Below are 6852 nucleotides of genomic sequence, written 5' to 3'. Positions count from 1 at the left end.
ACAAAGAGAACCGGAGCTCCCCAGGGCGATACACTGGGTCGAATAAACCCAATGTCCAGCATCCCCTGAAGTTGCAACTTAAGCTCCTTGAGTTCTGATGAAGCCATCCTATATGGAGCTTTAGAAACAGGTTCGACTCCAGGTGCCAAAACAATAATAAAATCAATCTCTCGCTGTGGCGGCAATCCCGGCAACACCTCGGGAAACACATCAAGAAAATCTTTCACTACTCGGACTACCTCAGGCCCAAATGTTTCAGGTCTACTGGAGTCAAATACCACTGCTAGAAATCCTACACAACCATTGCATAGTAAATCCCTAGCTCTCAGCACAGAAATAACCGAGATCCGAGACCCCTGAACCGATCCAACATAAACAAATGGATCTTCACCTTCCGGCTGAAAAATCACCATTTTACGCCTACAATCTATACTGGCCGAATACTTGGATAAAAAATCCATTCCCAGTATAATATCAAACTCAGTTAGTTCCAGTTCTATAAGATCAACGCTCAACTCCCTATCTTTGATCCTAACTGGCATAGACCTAATACGTCTATTGGAGACCACCAACTCCCCACTAGGCACTCGGGTTCCAAACCCTCTTTCTAAAATATCCCAAGGCCTACCCAAAAAAATGAATTATTCTCATAGCTACATATGAACATGTAGCTTCCTAATCAAATAACACAATATAAAAGAAGTCGTTTACAAGGAACTGACCTGCCACTACAGAAGGGCCTACTGCATCATCAGTTTGAGCACTAGCATTCACCGGGGTAGGAACAAATACCGCTTTCTGCTCTTGTTCTTCTTTCTCCACCTGTGGGCAATCTTTCTTAAAATGCCCAACCTTGCCACATTGAAAACATGCCTTTCGGTTGCATTCTCCGGGATGGTGTTTCATGCAACGTGGGCACTCAGGGTAAGAATAACCCTGACGTCCTCCCTTGCCTTGAAACCTTCGGAACCGCTTGTTCTGTCTTAAACCCACCACTGATGACGTAGGTTTCCTCTTTTGCTCAATCATGGAGCTCCTACCACTTTCACCATAATCTGGATTCAGGCAGGTAATATTCTGACCCTCTGCCATAATCTCCTGAGGTCTCATAATAATTTCCTCAGGACTCTCAGTCCAAGAAGCATTCTCCACATTTGAACCTCCCTGAAAATTTGAAGGTTCTTGGATCCAAATCTTTCCATGTAATGGTTCCAGAGTACCAGCCATTCCATGCTTCGCGGGTAATACCGAATCAAAAATGATTGGCATATGCGGTAAAGTTACTACAGGAGACCTTTGCTGTTTCAACCTCTGAATCTCTTCTTCATGTCGTTGAATCACAGCTTCCATTTTTGCAAACCTTTGCTCCAAATCCAACGGAGCCTGTGACGGATAACCATCACTCCCGTCGGAAGCCCTCCAAGAGATTTCACCTTGGTTACGGGGACAATTTGGATTCCATTCTCTCCAACCGTTACTAGCCCTGGCCACTTTACTCTGACTCTCCATATAGCACCAGGTGTCCATTTTATAAGACTAACCTGTCAGTTAGTAAGTCAGTCTGGTCAGGCAACGGCCTATTACATACTTACTACCGCACTTAAGGATTTTAAGGCAATGCACTTAACATAAATAATTACAATCTAATATGCTTCCTAACATGCTTTCATATTTGTAATTTTTAAAAGAAAATACTAAACAAGTACGGGCTTACTGAACCGTGAACCGAGCTTTCTCTGATGAAGATTGTACATATCTTAGCAAGCTTCGGTAGACAAACCTGGCGGCTCTGATACCAAAATTGTAACGCCCTAATGCTAAGGCACGCTACAGTGCTTTTTCAATAATTGTGCAATCTTTGCTAATCAAAGAAATTTCTCGAAAAACGTGTCAAATTAAAACTTTTGCATTAAATACTAAACTTTGTAATTTAATAAAAAGTCTACAAGTACCGGGATCCCGTTTTTTTTAAAACTTTACAAACTTTACTTTTCAAGCATACATTCCAAAATATACAGATTTACAGGTCGCACAGCGACTTTCAAAATACAACTCCCAGATGTCCCGAGACCGAACACTCCAGGTCGCGCTGCTTTGACATGTACAATCTCACCCGAGCTCAGGTCCACTTCTGTTCAGCCTTTGCCTTTCCTTTACCTACACATGAAAGTAGAAACTGTGAGTCGACAGACTCAGTAAGAAATGCATATAACATATCACATAAATTCTGACCTGTAAATAGGCGCCCATACACCTATCTACAGGGCTTAACAGATGAGCAAGAACGTTCTAACTGCTTGTGCTACTGACCATGATATCACTCCTACTAGCACTATAATCGTGCTGTAGGACCGGCACTATGTTTGTGCCGCTATGATAGCATCAATAGCATCCAAAAGTATGATTGGCCATGATATCACTCTTAACCAGTACGATGCCTGTACTGCTGAACCGACACAATGGTTGTGTCGCTATGATAGTACCAAAACATACTTTCCAGGGTGAATAACACTCTTAACCAAAGACGATGCCCGTATCGCTGAACCGACACAATGGTTGTGTCGCTATGATATCACCCAAATACATACAAAGATACACATAGCATGCATATATATATCATACATATACATACACCCAGATATTTATATCACACGTTATATTCAGTTCTAACCTGTTTTCCGAACTCAAACGTGCTGGCCGACCTGAACGGAAATCTCGTGCTAGATGGATGCCCTAATCACATTTTGAAACCGGGTAAGTTACATGATTCAAAACCCTAATCCCGGGAAACCCAAAACCAAAACCCTAGGTTCTGCTATACTCTTAATGGGTTATTCTAACTCTGGAAATGGGGAAACACCCAACCGAGGCATCGAAATGGCAAAAATTGAGAAAATGAAAGGCCCGGGGAACCCTGCCAAAACCGGCTAGCCGGCTTTGTGGCCCTCGCAAACCGGCTAGCCGGATTGCACCAGGTTTCCCAAAACCTTTCATTCAATGCCCAATCTTCCACCAAATGCACTGAAACCTTCCAGAGTACCTAATTAGGGCATAAACAATAAGTTCCAACCGCAATTCACAGAACAAGCCATCAAAACCTAAGTTGCCATTAAAGCCCAAAGCTTTGAATTCAAAGCTCAAAGTTGCATAAAACTTACAATCAATCACTACACCAGCTGCTATGCACTAAAATTAACTCATACAAACCCTAGAATTCGAACTAAACAAACATCAAACCTTAACAGCTCCTATAACCCAAAGTCACCATTTCAAACTAAGCAAAACTTAAAAAAACTAAAGAGGGGTTCACTAGGGCTTACCTTAACTTGAATCTCCCAAAGTTTCCTTGCTGAAATCACCAAAAATCAGCAGCCCCCTCCCTTGTTCTTGCTGCCTTCGAAGAGAGAGAGAGAAGAAAGAACTTCTCTTTCAAAATGACCCCCTTTTTTTTTTAATTTTCTTTTCTTTCTTTTATTTTCTAAATTGAGGAAAAGGTTTTAATTAAAACCCTTTGCTGAAAGTTAAATGCTAGGTGTCAAATAACCACAAAGCCACCTCTCCATAACTTAAATAAAATGTCCAAATTGCCCTTTGACTCAAACTTAGGGTATTTCTAAAACTAGGGGTAAAATGGTCAATTCCATAACCCCGCTCAATCCCGATAATTTATTTTCTCTAAAATATTTCCCCCTATGAAATAAGGTTCTAAACTTACTCATGTGATCAATCTAGCCATCCATCGCATTTTCCGTTGTCGCCAAGCAAAAATTACAAAAATAACATATTACACATATAAGCTAGATAATACCCCTAGAGTTTAATAAAATCTCCAGAATTGAGAAATTATAACTCTAATATTTATTTCTAAATATTGGGATCCATTATTAAATTAATTCACAAATAATAGTAAAATAATAAAAATTAGTGTTAATTGCCTTTACTAATCCATATACTAGAGCGGTCATTACAATTTTTGAATCCAAGTTTGGTTTTTCAACATGCAGTATTTCCTCAATTCTAAAAATTTCCTGTCGAGGAGGATGTGCTTCAAGTAAATATATAACATTCACTGATTTCTTATTTTCTGCAAGTTTCAATGCTATGTTATAACATTCCCTTTAATCCGATTGGACTCCTCATACGGATCCCACACCTACGGGGGTAGAGAATTTCACAGTGAGATGATAGATCGAGGTCACTATCTTCATTTCTTTCAAAATCAGGCGACCTATCACTGCGTTGTATGCCGAATATTGATCGATTACTACAAAGTCAGCCATTGACTTGGCAGTAACAGGGGAGGTTCCTAGGGTAATTGGTAGCTTAATCATTCCTTTTAATGTGATTGTATCTCCAGTGAACCCGTAAATGCTCGAGGTTACTGGTCGCAGGTCCTTCTCTTGCAACCCCATTTGCTTAAAAGCTTGGAAATTTAAGAGATTGACTAAACTCCCATTGTCCACTAAGACCCGATAGACATTATCTCCTCCAATATTTGCAACTATCACGAGTGCGTCAGTGTGGGGATGGTGCACCCACCTAGCATCACTCTCCATAAATGTTATGTCATCTCACTCCTTCCTGGAAAACTTTTTAGGTCGTTCACTTAGATTATTTACATTTGTGAGCAGTTTTTCTCTTGCCTCTTTGGCATATCGCTCTTGCGACTTCTTAGAATCTCCACCAATATGTGGTCCTCCAATAATATTTAAAATATTGCGAGGAGTTCGTGAACCACTCGCATTGTTTGTGTCATCAGTTTCATCTGCTTGGGGATGACTTTCTCCATTCTTCTTATAATTACTAAATTTCCCTTGTCTAATTAGTTCTTCGATCTCATCCTGGAGGAACCATGTAAAGACCGCTTAGTTTAAATTTGGAAATTAGCAGATAATTAGGGTTTAATTATGGAAATTATTTATGGATATTTAAATAATTATTTATGTTGATTTATTTGAATTCAGAATGCATTTTTATGTCATATAGTGAAATTTCATAATTTTGCATTTTCGGTGCCCGGCAACATGGAACGCGGTGTATGGCTCAGTAGAATCACAATTTAATATTTTAGTATAGCGGGGCGGTATGGTTAGACATTGGGAATATCGGGATTAGTCGGGAATTTAGAATTTTCCAAAATACCGTAAAGTGCTTTTTAACCCCCTTTTAGTGTTGGAAGGCCAAAATAGTCATTTTGCCTTTGTGAGTTTTGTCTTTTTTGGATTTTATTAAAGATTAATAATATGATTTTTAGTTAAGTGGTTTGTTGATTACTAAGTAAAGAAAATAAATTAATTTCTCATTTTTATTGAAAAATAAAAAATTAGACAAAAGTTTGCATTTTGCTCTCAAGCTCTCTCTCTCTCTCTCTCTCTCTCTCTCTCTCTCTCTCTCTCTCTCTCTCTCTCTCTCTCTCTCTCTCTCTCTCTCTCTCTCTCTCTCTCTCTCTCTCTCTCTCTCTCTCTCTCTCTCTCTCTCTCTCTCTCTCTCTCTCTCTCTCTCTCTCTCTCTCTCTCTCTCTCTCTCTCTCTCTCTCTCTCTCTCTCTCTCTCTCTCTCTCTCTCTCTTTCGACCACCTCTAGAACCAACTAGGGTTCATGCTTTTTCTCATTCAATTCAGTGTTTTGTTTCAGTTCTATGCATAATCCAAGCTAAGGTAACCCTTGTGCAACTCTCTTGCTAGTCTCCTTAAGTTTTAAGAAAAAGAATTTTTGCATGCTTTGGGGTTTTTTCTTGTTGTGATTGCTGTAGTTGTTTGTTGTTGAATTCAGAAGCTTATTTATATTTAATTGAGTGGATTAGAACAGGTTTTGTCGCATGTTAGTTTGATTTAACCAAGTTTGAGTTTTGAACTCAAAACTCAGAGCTTTAATGGTGAATTGATTTTTTACTTGCTGTAGTTGTTGAAGTTGTTAGATGTTGTTTACAGAGGTTTAATTATGATTTATTATGTTGATCTATGCATGATTTGGTTGTTGTTTTGTTGTTTGAGCAAGCTTTGGAGTTTTGAACTCAAGCTTGGCTCATTAATGTTAGAATTTGACTCTGTGTTTGGGTGACTGTTTTATTGCTTTAGAAATGTTCTTTGGGACATTTGGAGCAGGTCTGGAGAGTTTTAGGTGGTTGGGGGTTGAATTGGTTGAGAAATGAATTTTTCAAAAATTCGTGCACTGAACCTGAATTCCAGTTAGGGGAGGCCTGTAGGAACAAGTCTACCGGTTGGCTTCCAGGAATTTTTCCCAGAACCGAAATTCCGGTTGAGGAACCGGTCTACCGGTTGGGGCAAATTTGGGAACCCTAGGTCTTCCCATTTTTGTGTTATTTAGGGTATTGTCTTGCTATTTATCAATAGGGAAACTTCTAGTTTCGAGTTTAAGTCCCCGGGAAGTGATTTAGCATGTCACTTAACAGTGTTGTGATTATTATGATTTAGGAGCCTGTAATTCGCCGAGCAGATTGTTCCACTCAGGTTGACCGGCACACCTGAATTCGGAATCGAGATAAAATTAGTATAATGTTATGCATATGCTTATACATGTTTAGCGTACATGTCAGTTGCCATCAGATTAACATATTACATATATGTTAGGCAAATTTTATATAGCTGTCAGATTAGCATATCAGGGCAACAGTGAGGTGTACATAGAGTTGCACTGAGATGCCAACAGATATATGCTAGGCTATCAGTTAGTATGGATTAACTGCTACCACATCGGTATGATTAGAGTATTGAGTATAGGGTGGATTTGTGGTTAATCATACGTTGTCATGGACGTCCCAGATTCAGTTGGGTTATGGTCAGGTGTATGGGCGCTTTAATATAACCCGGGATTTAGTATGTTTATTATATTA

This window comes from Cannabis sativa, chromosome 9 (assembly GCF_029168945.1).
Source record: "Cannabis sativa cultivar Pink pepper isolate KNU-18-1 chromosome 9, ASM2916894v1, whole genome shotgun sequence".
Classification (NCBI taxonomy): Eukaryota; Viridiplantae; Streptophyta; class Magnoliopsida; order Rosales; family Cannabaceae; genus Cannabis; species Cannabis sativa.
The sequence above is the reverse complement of the archived record's forward strand: the minus strand, read 5'-3'. Positions refer to the sequence as shown.